Below are 12,983 nucleotides of genomic sequence, written 5' to 3'. Positions count from 1 at the left end.
ACAGAGTTGCCTTAAAAAAATCAAAAGGAAATTTTGAAAAAGTCTGTAAAATAATTGAGGTAAGAAAAACATATATGTCCCTCATGTTCAGGTACTCAATTACCCTTTACTCTGGTTAATACAGCAGTCCCTGTGGCATTCAGGTCCTAAAGTACTTGTGTCAATACTGTCAATGTCTACCAGGTGAACTCAAAAAGTCTGTGATAAGTGATCAGGTAGTGTACAACACCATAATGTTAAACATCTCTGTAACACATCACTTGATAAGTGACTATGAGAGTAACTTTAACTATAGGTTCTGAGGTTTCTTTTGTAAACATTTTTCAGCATATATAAATAGTGCTTCATCCCACCTGCCAAACTCTTTTACTTCATGGTGAGAACCTAAGCCTACAGAAAATGACAAAGCTCATGTATATCCTCCTTTTTGTGAGTATATATGCTGATCAATAGTATTTTGCAGGTATTTAAGAAAGGGGAGGACCATTCCTACCTATTTTTACAATAAGTTTATAAACTTCAGGTTTTGACTAAGCTGGTAGAAGGAAGTAAGGGAGCTGTTCTCTTTGCAGCATGATGAAGTATAAATTATTTTCTGAAAGACAAGCAAGTTTTAGTATGCTTCCATGGTTTAATTCCAATGTACAATTATGTCAATATTTTTCTCCCCTGCTTTATGACCAGAAAGAAAATGGAGAATGTTAAGAGAAGGACTACTAATTTTTTTCTCTGCTGAAATGCTGCAGTACTAGGTTCCTTTTTTATATAATATTTTAATATGTGGTAACAGTTATTGTTTAACATCTCAAGAATATGTAAGGGAGCAAGGAGTGTGACTGTCATATGTAACTACACAAGTGGAGAAAAAAAAGATAACAGAAAAACAAAGGACAAGGTAAAGAATGAAGAATAAAATGTGTTCATTGAAATCAATACAACCACTTACACCTTAAGAGATGAGAACCTGTATCAATGTCTTCCTTTAAGAAAGTTAACTTGATCAAAGCATTGGAGAGGTGAGGATTAAATGCTATACAAATACTACACGAATTCTACCTACTCCACCTGAGATTGTTCTCTACAATTAGTTTGAGTACAACTTTTACAATGTAAAGGCATTTTCCTGCTGGCACAGCCTCATACCTAAGGACTGAAAACTAACAAGAGCAATCCATAGTAATATATGTACATCTCTTTATCTTGGTAAAAACAGATGAAATTCTCAATTTACCAGCCAGTTTCAAGTGGTACAGAAAATTATGCATTTCAAAGAAAATGTCTATTAGCCAAGGGAAAAAAATTAAAAATGAAAGGGGAAAAAAAGATAAAGTGCCTATTTTAGATAAAATAAGTAGTTACTATTATCTGGAAGCACTGTTGTCACTGATATTAATCTTTTCATTAACTTATTTAGCATGAATTCATAATCTGGCTGACATTTTAAGTAAGGTCTCTACTGTGTCTGAAATAATCAGTTTGTTCTGCATGGCAAAACTATTTATTCTTGTTATGTTAAAATGAATCACATTAAGAGAATCTGACTTCAGCTGGCAGTTAATTGAGATCAGGGATACAACACTGGTAATCGTTTCACAAATGAGTTCCCTGTTTGCATTCAGTTCTGACTCTCAGCTCCTAGCAACTGTCAGGTCTTTGTTAATAGATCCTTATCAATGGAATTCTTTAGAATACACCCCTGATTAAATGAACATATCTGTTACTATGCTTACTAGTGGCCTTATTGAATATACTGTTTTTGAAAATCTTAACATACTGTTAAGATTGCATTTGACTTGAGATAAAGCAATAAGATTTTAATAGTATTTTAACAATTAATCAAAGCGTAGCTTGCATTTGATTATGTAGCAAGTTATATTTTATTGCCAGACTGATTCATAAGAAAGCCACTTGTCTTTTAGAAACAGTGTAAGTGAAACATTCAAGCACAAATTGCCGCTCATGGAGATCCATGCAGTGATTCCTGTTAACAGAAACTCTTATGTAGTATTTTCTGATTACAACAAGCTTTGTTACCTTGACCAGTCTAGAAGGAAAAGACACACACAACCCATCTGACAGATGGACTAGAAGACTGTTGTAGGTACCTTTCAACTATTCTATTCTATTCTATTCTATTCTATTCTATTCTATTCTATTCTACTTTCATTATGTGCACATTATTGTATATCCCTTCTTAGTAGACCATATGGATCTGCAAGAGAAGATTTTAAAAATAAATACCAGCAGTACTACAGACCAAGCAATAATGGAAGATCACATTAGTAAATCTTTCTTTATATAATGCACACATAAATTCAAGGACACTGATATTTGCATTTATAACCTTATCTTTTATGCAGTGCGATATGCGTGAATAAAAAACAATGACAGATTATGATGTGTCTTTAATAACCAATGTTAAAAAATCTTGAATTATCCATTTTAGCTAAAAAAGTAGCATTTAAACAGTGTTTGCTCATAAAATAGCACAATTCTTTCTAAAATCAGGTGCTTGTGTTGAATTAATTTAAAGGGTTAAGACGCACCGTGAACATTCTGTCATTAGTTATGGATGGCTCAGCTCAATTGCTTTCTGCCTCGTAAAATGTAACAACATTCAAGTATCTTAGAGTACTAAAAACTTGCATTCACTTGCAGAGCACACATGTGAAATCCTCCTTTCAGTCATCACCTCCACTACTAACTTCTATGTAGGACAGTTATACTTTACCTGTTACAGCAAAATGGATATTTTCTTGAAACTTTCTACATGGTTTTGTAATATATTGTTTCATGGAAGTGCAAGTTGGTGGCATATTTAGATACGCTTCTGTCACCCTGCACAACTTTACATTCAATCTGCATTGTACTCATCCTGATGTAGTCCTCGGGTAATATTACACATAAAAATATATATTTTGGATAAATCTTTGAAATATTGACACTTACCTGACTCAAGCATTCTTCAGATTTTTTTAGTGTCCCTGTTTTATAACATCTATTATTTTATGTCATGAAACTTCAGGCATAACTCAACAGGAACCATGCAAAATGTTTTTATGGGCCATACTGAAAGATCTACTGCAAGACTACTAATAAAACCAAATTGCAGTTTAGCCAACTCCTACTTATTTTGTCAGTCATATATGTTTTCCTATCAAAGTTGTATCACTTGGAATTAGATTTTTTGGAAACAAAATTCCTCAGCATTGTAATTAAGTATCATGAAGATATATTGTATGACATAATTCCAAGCAAAATTATGTTGCACATTTTCACAATAATACCCAGAAGACTACTATGCTATAACACAGTTATGTACCAGCATTTCAGGACAAAACTTCCTCTCTGCCCCCTCTTTATTTCAGATGTGTGATGTCTTCATTTCAGTTTGAAATATTCCAACAAAGTTTGTTGTAATGATAAAAACCAGAAGTAATGCTAACCATGGATTGTTTTTGAAATGAGAAACAGCTGGTTATAAATCAGATATGTATTCTATGTGCCTTTTTTTTTTTCTGCACCCTAACAATAACAAAAGAAAAAGGAAAAAAAATATGTACGACTGCAAGCATCTATTACTTTTTAATACATCATTTTATTCTTGGTTTTTAGATTAAAGTACAAGAATAAAAGAGGTTTTCCTTCATTTTCAGAGCACTAAGCATACCCATTGCTGCCACTTTCCTCTAAGTAAGAATTTATATCCCCATACAAGTCGACTGATTTGGAAATAGAAGCTGAAGCAAATAGATTTAGTAATTTCTGGTTAATCCTCAGATGTAAGTAGTGCCTAAAATTAGGGAGAATTTTACCATGATTATTCAGAAAGGTAATTTTTATACAGACATCTTTTTGATCCTGATATTTCATATTACATGCATATGCATAAAAATAGTTTACAACCAAATAAATGTTAGTTTTATCTTGGCTGAGTTGGATCTGATCCTAGAAAAGGCTGAGTCCCTACACTTGCCTTTGACCAGAACGGAAATAGAAAATGTTCAGCAACAGCTCCTCAGTATAAAGGATGCTTTAAGATGCTAAAACACCTACTAAAATTTCTCCTTCCCCCGCACATCTTTTTCAGATTGTTAGCATATAGTTTTAATATAAATAAAACATTATTTAATGCAAAGCATTATATTTTTCTGAAGAAATGCAAAAATGTAAAAAGTTTTTTGTTTCCCTTTCTGTTTAGAAAGTTATAATCTGAAAAACATTTAAACAGTATTTAATTAGATGATTATTATTTTTATGAACTTCAGAACATGACTGTTTCTATAAATTCAATTTAAAGGAAAGAAAATTAATGTACAAATTGTGCCTATTCTTCCATAAAAAAAGAAACACAGTCATCAGATTACTACAGAAATCATCATTTTGTGTAACATGAAAATAATATTAAGCCTAAGGGTTTTGTTACAGTATTGTGGTTTGACACTGGCCAAAGCCAGGCACTCACATAAACCATTCACTCATTCTCCTCTGCTATATTTGAGCAAAGGAGGGGGAAAAAATGAAGAGCTCGTGAGCTTAGATGAGGATTAGGAAAAGAGCAAAAAATGTGCAAACTTACACAGTATTATGAGCATTTATTATTAACAGAATCGGAGGAGGATAATAAGGAATAAAATAAGACTTTAAAACACCTTTTTCTCTCCCAGTCTCTCCTTCTCACAGACAGCACAGGGAGATAGGAAACGAGGGTTTTGGTCAGTTTCCCACTTGATTAATCTTTCTTCAGTTCACTTAGGGAGAGGAGTCTTTTCTGCTCTGCCATGGGGTCCTTCCCTCAGGAGACAGTTCTCTGTGAACTTTCCTACTGTGGTTCTAATTCCCACACGTAGCAGTCCCACCCAACCTGCTGCACGTGAGACCCTCCCATGGGTAAACACTCTTCCCAAAACAGTTTTGCATGAGTCATTATTTCATGGGGTCTTTTAAAGATGAGGTGTTCTAGTTTGGAAGCAAGGGTCCTCTATCTCTGGAAGCAAGGATTTTCTTTTTCTGCTTGGGTCTCCCAGTAGATTACAGCTTTTTTAGTATCTACTCGCTCCAGCATGAGCACCTTTTCTCATGGGCTGTGAGGGAATTTTTGCATCTCCCAATGCACCTCATAAACTACAGGGACGCAATTTGTTGTATTACAGTTTTTGCCACGGCTTGCAGATGAATCTCAGCTCTAACACCTGAAGCACCTTTTCCCCCTCCTTCTTTTCACTGGCTTTAGTGTCACCATGTTGTCCCTTTTCACATGTCTTCACTTCCTCCTTTCTCTCCAAATAAAAGGGGAAAAGCCCTGCTGCTCCTAGGTACCATCACCAACAAATTCCACCAGTTCAAAGAATTCTGCAGGACTTTGCAGCACTGAAAACTTGATTTTGTTGGGCCTTTCTGTTGCGGAACCACTTGCCATGCCCCTTGCCACCAGTCTCATGGTCCCTGCCATGGCACTGGCTCCATTCAGCGCCTTTTTTCATGCGGGGCACCAAAGAGGAGAAGCCGCTGCCACTGCCTCCACCCTTCTGCTCGCAGCAGGGCTGGTTAAAGACAGCTGAGCAGGGAAAGTTGACTGACAGCCATGCGGAGATATCGGCGGCCACATGGCCCCGGCGCTGGCCGCATGGCCCCAGCAGCATGGCTGCTCCCAGCACTGCTCGTGCCGGGATGGCCCTGAGTGACCACCTCCTCACGCCAGGAAGAAGAGCTGTGCATGGCTTTTTTCTTCTTAAATACGTCGTCACAGAGATGTTACCAACTTCTCTAACTGGGCCAGCGACATGCCCATCATTGGACCCTTCAGGGATTGGCTCTGCAGGACACAGTAGAAGCTTTGAACAGCTTCTTTCTGAGAAGCCACCTCTGTGGCTTCTCCTCCCATGGAAAAAAAAAAAAAAAAAAAAAAAAAGCCAAAAAGCCAGGCTGTGTTAAACGAACACAAGTAGCCATATCTTTTCTGTTACATCTGCAGTACAACTCAAAGTCACCTGCAAGTATCTTGAAATTAGTTTTTATCCTCTATTGTGATAGAAGAACAAAGTATCATTCACTGAAAATCGACCAAATGTAGAAATTTTGCAGGTGAAATTAATAGAATCATGATCAATTATTCGTGGTTTGCCTACACATCTGTTGCATAGCAATCCAATTGTCAGAATATTTACCCAGAGAGTTGTGTTTAGCTTTCAATTTGACAGGAATTATCCACTGAGCAGGACTGGGATCTACTCAATAAAATACATGCATTCTTTATAATAACTAATTGGATGAAAACAAAAAATAAAAACAATATCTAATTCTAAATGTGAGATTATTCCCAGGCTAGCCTGGAATTGTGCAAAACGTAGCAACTGTGTATAGTGACAGCATCAAAATAAAAGGCAAATACTCATTCCCCTTCCTCAAAGGAAACCAGAATAATGTCATTTACAATGTCAAGGGGGAAAGAAATTACAATTTTTAATAGAAATGAAGTTATGTATACTGTCAATCATAAATAAAGTTAAAAAATCCGCTAATCCAAACACAAAACCAAATGAACAAGCAAACAAAAAACCAAAAACCCCGCCAAAATTCTAAACACCAATTTCTTCCTGTAATTAGGACTTACTGTAACCCTTAATATCTGGGTTGATAATTCTACTTTTCAAGAGTTTGCCCAGGAGACAAATTTCTGCCATACTATTAAAATATGAATGTATATTTAATATTTAATTCTGACATATAAAACACAGATGAGCAATATCAGAATTAACAAAAAATAAGTAAGCTAAGTCAACATGGCAGATATCTATCAAATTTGTAAATAGCATAATCAGTTACATGCATTTGTTATCTAAATAAGAAAAATATTTTCAAAGACTATGTGCAAGGATAGAATATTGTCTGTGTAATAGTGGCATTTATTATTTAGAATTTGATTCTTGGATATGCATAAAAAGGACAACTTTAATTGAAAAAAATTCCTAGAGTCCTGTTGACAGCTGTCCTACCAAAAATCACCATAAAGTCTGAAAGTATATAATAAAATAATGAAAGCAACAACTTTTCATCTTCTGATTTGGCTCAAAAATAGATTGACTTTTTGGGAATGGTGAAAAAAAGCAAACCTCATTTGAATAGCCTCTAGCACCTGGTATTTGTTCCTTATGCTAATTGTAATTGTACCAAAATAGAAGAATAACTGAAAGAACTTTAGTGCTGTGGTCTTATCAATGTTGGTTATATTTTTCTATTGTAGCAAGTAGAAAAGGATCTGTTCTGCTTAATACATACACACAGATATTCTTATAGCCAGAAATATCTTTAGTGAGGTAATTAGGTAGATTCAGGAGCTTCCAAAAAAGTATGGCAATTTATACCAGTCAACAAGCTCTCAGGTAGTCTACCAAATTATATATGTCTTTAAAAGAAAAAATTATTACTTTAATTCATGACTAAGCTTAACCATATAATCTTCTTTTAGCTTATGCTTACCAAGTGTTAGCCTCAGAAATACTTTAGCTGATCCCACAGTTAGGTGATTATTTTCTTCTCTTGAAAATTCTGTTAAAATGGTAGTAATTAAGTCAAAACAATTCTATGGTGTCTTGCCTTTTTTAAGCAGTAAACATATGCCTATACTACTTGAGGAGATAGCCAGGAAGAATACCACAGCTTCCCACATCTCATTTTATAATTCATTTTCTAGTAGCCTTAAGTTGAGACAGTCCTTGATAATCCTGTTATCTTTCTATGTTTAGATATGTGCACATAGATGTTCTCATGTACCCTTGGTGTCTGTGCTCCCACAATGCCAATGAGTACTAGGGTTCATTAAAGTTATTATTTCATGTGTGTGTAGTACAATCTAAGATATGCCATGAAATCCACTGCACCTCTGGATGCTGCTGTAGAAGAACATCATTATCCTCTATGTCCTTGTACTTTTTGCCACACATATCAAAGTCATGGATACACTAAGACATTAGAAGTGATGCTGGACATCTATCTTCAGGGAGCAGAATTGTTCTGCTCATCAGTGCAGTGAATGAAGCTGGGAGACACTGCCTCTTTGTAGAAGAAATTATAAGGGAAGCAAAAAAGCAGATTTGTTAGAATGAAAATATGAACGACAGAAACTGTTCCTTTTGGGAAGGAATTTCTCCTTCAAACATAAGAAAACTCAGACTTCTGATGAAGTATGCTTTAAAATGATAACTCTAAGCATCAGTAATTATAAAAAGGAATTGAACTCTGGTTTAGTGTGAGTTTTTTTTTTCTGTCCTGTAGATCTAGTTCCCAAATCATTAGAGTGTTTATACTGTTGTCAAACCAAGAGGAACTGTTGCTTAGTCATACTAGAAATTTTTATTTTATTTTGTAAATACAATACTAAATGCAATGACTGTACATTTTACAAAATTTTCATTAATGAATAAGATTCCAGACAATAAATCTTATTTGCAGCCTGATTTATCGGATTGAACGTAAGTAGGTGATGTCCTACATGTTCAGTTTTATCTGGTATGGGTTGATCCCAAACAGCAACCGAATACCCATCTTGCCATTCATTCACACCCTTCTACCTGGTGATAGAGTGAAAAATAATGATCACAAAGATACTTGGTTTGAGATAAAGAAAGTTTAATAAGAAAAGCAAAAGCTACTTTTGGAAGCAAAAAAAAATAAGATCTTCTTTCACTACTTTCTACTGGCAGGAAGATATCTAGCCACTTAATTCAGCATATGGACATGTTACCTGGTAAGACAAACACCAAGACCACAAATATTCACCTCCTTCTTACCCTGGCCTGAGCATAACATCACACAGAATGGACCACCTCATTGGTCAGTTTGGGTCAGCTCTCTTGGCTATGTCCACTCCCATCACCAGCCATCTGAGAGGATGTTAAGAAAGGGACCAGAGGTGAGAGTGATCCTGAAATAATTCACTGTATAATAAAATACAATAATTTAATATTTAATATTAAATTATAGTATAATATTATATAGTATAACAATATATAATTATATAATATTATTATTTTATAATTAAAGAGTCAACATTTATTTCAATTTATTATAATAGTTTCATCTTTTCATATAGACAGTTGAAAAGCTTTTGGGTGATAAATTGCAACCTCTCTTTCAGTCTTGTAAGTTAAAGTGGAATAAGGATTGCTGTTGCTTCTACCCTTTAATAATTGTTCAAGTCTTGAAATTGTAGAAGACTAAATGGGAAAAGTAAGAAAATAAGAAAGGTAAAGAGAATCTCAGGTAGCTGCTTTAATACTCAACACAAAGGCAAACTTGAACTGTGTTTGCTTGAATCTCTATCCCCAGAAGAGAGAAACTGAAGATAATAATGGATTATGTTTTCTTTCCTACACAACTTAGAAAAGTAGGAAAACATTAGCATAAAACCTTCCTAAGCCTTTACTTGCCAATCTTTCTCTTCATCTTTGTATTATCTATTGAATCATTAAACTGTTTACAACAGACATTTTCCCTTATTATAGATCTGCTGTCAGAGAAAGCTTTCCTGGATTCTGCTGGATCTATTACAAGCCTATGCTGCTGCTAGTATCCATTCCTGACTCTAAGTTATGACTTGCTCACTTGTGTTTGAGCTATTTTCATCCAAATTATGTGTCTTGGTTCACTTATAGCTTACCACTGTCACATTCACATCACATTTTGGCAGAATGAATGTACTTTTCCAGTGATCTCTTGAGCCTTTGCTCCCACTTATAAGATTCTCTTCTGACATCCCTGCACCTGGTTTTTCTGCTGTAAAGGACATGGGAATCTAGAAGTAAAGCATTTTTATGGATATGAACTTTAGGCAAGTCTGTGGTAAGGTAAGCCTGGTTTTGGGGCTATATTCTGGGAACAGAACCGAAGTTCGTTCTAGTCTTGCTTCATCACTAAGTTTCAGGTGATAGCATCTCGAGTTAGTAAATGAGTTGATGCACTGAAGTCTTTGAGTTGGCATAATTTTATTGTGGATTGGAGCACAAAATGAGGCCTTGAGTTAACATGCTACTGTAGACATAACCATCTGAACTACAAATCAAATAGAATCAAGTTATTTCGCCTTACTCTAACAGGCTTTTAAACATAATCAGTCATTCCTGTGGCTCTTCAAGAAGTGATGCTACTTTTCTGTTTACTGTGAAAGACAAAACACCTCATGCAGAACCTCTACTCAAGGTAATTACATTCCTTCCATAAAACAGCTGGTCTTCTTAGTATTTTATGAACAGTTTAGGAAAACTACACAATAATGAACAATTGTCCAGGCATAAGAGTACTAGCTTTATACATGCATGACACTGAGAGTGTCTTCTCTATGAAAAGTAGAGAAGACTCCACATGAGCCTCTTCTGCCTTTCCTTATTGTGTTAGAATGAATAATGTAAAGATTCTGTCAGAATGATTTACATGCTCACCAGAACAATCTGACTGTAGCCAACTATGTCGTGCCTCATTTCTTCTATTCAAAGAAAGGACGAGAGATAGGTATAGGGAGAAACTACAGTGATTTCTCTGCAGCAGAACTGAAAACTGTAGCTGTTTTCCCTTTATGTTTAATGGCCTACAAAAACAATACAGTTCCTAAGTAGCAAGCAGTGTGTAGATTTGCTATAAAAATATTAGATTAACTTTCATTAACTTTCTAGAACCTTGAATAGCTTTAACCAGTCTCCATTTCCAGCTCCTTGCTAGGTTTTCTATATAATTTTTTTCCTTTGCCCATTTGCTACACCTAAGAGCAGGAATGTGTTATCACTGAACAATCATTAAAATAATCATTCTTCTATTTGTAGTGTCATTCTGCTACAAAAACAGAGCAAATAGAAGAACAGCTATATAGCAATATGAACAGCAAGTAAATAATTTCAACCTGCTGTGACCAATAAATGAATGCCTACAATAGAAGGCAGCTCTGAGGTGGAAAGATGAACTTAACACAGATTTGACCAGAATATGGACTTTTTTTTAGATAAATGGTTTCATCAGATGAGCGATCAACTAGCTGCATGAGATGACCAAATGAAGCAGTTATATCAGCCAAATAAATCAATCAGTTCTGTAATTGTTTGTCCCTGAGTTTATCAGAAGATTGCAAATAGATTCCTGAGTTAGTGAAGCCAGCATGGAAATGTAGATTTATCTCTTAGCAACTCAAAATGTAAGAAGTGGACAATCATCAAAAGGAATTCCAAAGAAAGCTGTTGTGGTTTAGCCCCACCCACAGCAACTCACTCACTCCCCTCTGTGTCAAGATGGAGGGAGAACTGGAAAAGTGAGAAAACTCATGTGTTGAGATAAAGACAGTTTCCTAGTAAAGTGGAAGCCACACAAGCAAAGCAAAAAAAGGAATTCATTCCCTGCTTCCCATGCCAGGCAGGTGCTCATTCATCCACATGAAAGCAGGCTCCATCACATGTAACAAGGACTTGGGAAGACAATTGCCATCACTCTGAATATCGTCCCCTTCTACTTCTTCCCCCAGCTTTAAATGCTGAGCACGATGCCATGTGGAATGGAATATCCCTTGCATTCAGGGTTGGGGGTGGTGTGACAGACAGAAAAGATCTTGACTCTGTGTCAGTTGCTTCTCTGCAGTGACAAAAATACCTCATATTATCAAAACCATCTCTAGCACAAATCCAAACAATACCCCCCTAGAAGTTACTATTAAGAAAATTACCTAGGCCAAAATCAGCACAAGAGCAATAGGACTAAGCTTATTTCAACTCACATATTCCTTCCTGACAATCAGGCTGCTCAACCTCATCACAGAGAGCATGCAACAGATAGCATATGGTGGGTATCACATTTGTATTCCAAATCAGCTGTATATTTCCATTCCTGTACTAAATTAGTTGTAATTTGTACTTGCATTGTGCTACAAGTACTTTGCTCTATGTATTTTATCTTATATGTATTCAAGCCCTGTATAGCATCAGTTAACCTCAGGAAAGTAAATTTGTGATTAAACACTGTCTTTGTAATCTTGCTCTCGTCAGATCATGGGATCATACGTTTTTGGAATGGATCTTAAAGATTCCTTAGTTCTAGATCATCACTCTCCTACTATGGAGAGCTACACTACCAACTAGGCTTTATCCAACCTGGCTTTAAACACTGCCATGGTTGGGGCATCCACAGCTTCTCTGGGAATGTGTTCCAGTGTCTCACCACACTCACTAAAATAATTCTACCTAACATCTAACTTGAATTTCCTCTCTTTTATTTTGTAACTAATACTCACTGCTCTATCATTACATTTCCGGACAAATACTTATAAGAAGAGTTCTCAAAAAATATCTTGAAGAACCTGCTCACATAACATTAGACTCTGACACCTGCTTGTTTTAAATAATACCTACTACTGTCAGCACTAAATTAACGAAAGAGAGATTCTGGACAGCAAAGAACATATCACACCTGGTTAATATGAAATTAACTGCAGTCATGGACTACGTCAGTTGTAAAGGCAAAAAACCCACTGAGTTCTATCTTTGCCATATTTCTATCAATATCTAATTCTGGAATTGAAAAATCTGATCTGATTTCAATGCTTAATATATGCAATTCAAATTATAAAATGCAGTGATATATTATGCAATGCAGTAGGATTAATAATAATATTTAAATCATCATATTGATTATATATATATTAATGAAGCTTTAGGTTTACAGAATTTGTATCATAGATGCCTTTAGAATTCAGCTACCTACAAAAACTTAGCACTTACCTTCTTATGTCTCACAAACTATTTGTAATTTTTTTAATTAATCAGGTAAAAATTGGTGCTAAATGCAACATGACTACACCTGAAAAAACAAAATTTAACTCTTTTCCTTAGGACAAAAGATTTACAGCAGAATATTTCTTTGTTGTATGACCTAACAGTATGAGCATGGACTGCCCTCAGTAAAATTTTCTCAACTTTGTCATAATACTTATTTTCCTATATATGTTTTTG

This window comes from Melozone crissalis, unplaced genomic scaffold (assembly GCF_028551555.1).
Source record: "Melozone crissalis strain CALT ecotype California unplaced genomic scaffold, PUWL_Pcris_2 ptg000002l_1, whole genome shotgun sequence".
Taxonomy (NCBI): Eukaryota; Metazoa; Chordata; class Aves; order Passeriformes; family Passerellidae; genus Melozone; species Melozone crissalis.
This window is presented reverse-complemented; position numbering follows the sequence as displayed.